Source organism: Penaeus monodon, chromosome 28 (assembly GCF_015228065.2).
Source record: "Penaeus monodon isolate SGIC_2016 chromosome 28, NSTDA_Pmon_1, whole genome shotgun sequence".
Classification (NCBI taxonomy): domain Eukaryota; kingdom Metazoa; phylum Arthropoda; class Malacostraca; order Decapoda; family Penaeidae; genus Penaeus; species Penaeus monodon.
The window spans coordinates 7,845,468-7,846,053 of NC_051413.1; positions in this window are offsets into that span (position 1 = coordinate 7,845,468).

Here is a 586-nt window from a genome sequence, read left to right on the forward strand (position 1 = left end):
CACATTTGACCTAAGTTTGTTTTTAGTCTACTGCAACAAGTCATTTAGCAATGTAAATTAGTTTATGCAAAAGAAATTTTTATTTTCAAAACTTACCATCATAAGAGGATATACCATTAAAGAAATACTCATTGCTTCTTAATTTTTGGTGAAATATATTGTAAGTACAGTTTTTTGAATTGTTTACAAAGGAAAATTGTGCATATTTTTAGATGCTAGATTTTTGTCCTTTTTTATTGCAGTAAACCTTATATAGAAAGAAAATCCATACTAAAGAGAGTAGTTTCTTTTTTGATAGTGTTCATACTCTTTTGGAGATAATGTAAAATGGATATAACTAATTGCAGTTTCATAATGAGAGAAGACTTGGGGTGTTTTGTTTGCTTTTGGGCAGTTCCTTCAGCTTTGAGGCTACAGCTGTTAGTTTTATTGGTCTTTATTTTCCAAAGTCAGTTTGTGTGAGTGCATGATAACTGTGCAAACATTTCCTGTGTAGAAAATAAGTGTCAGATGACTAAAAAAAAATATAGTACCCTCTCTAGCAATCAGGGCAGTTAGAGAAGTGTGAATTTCTCCTTTACATATT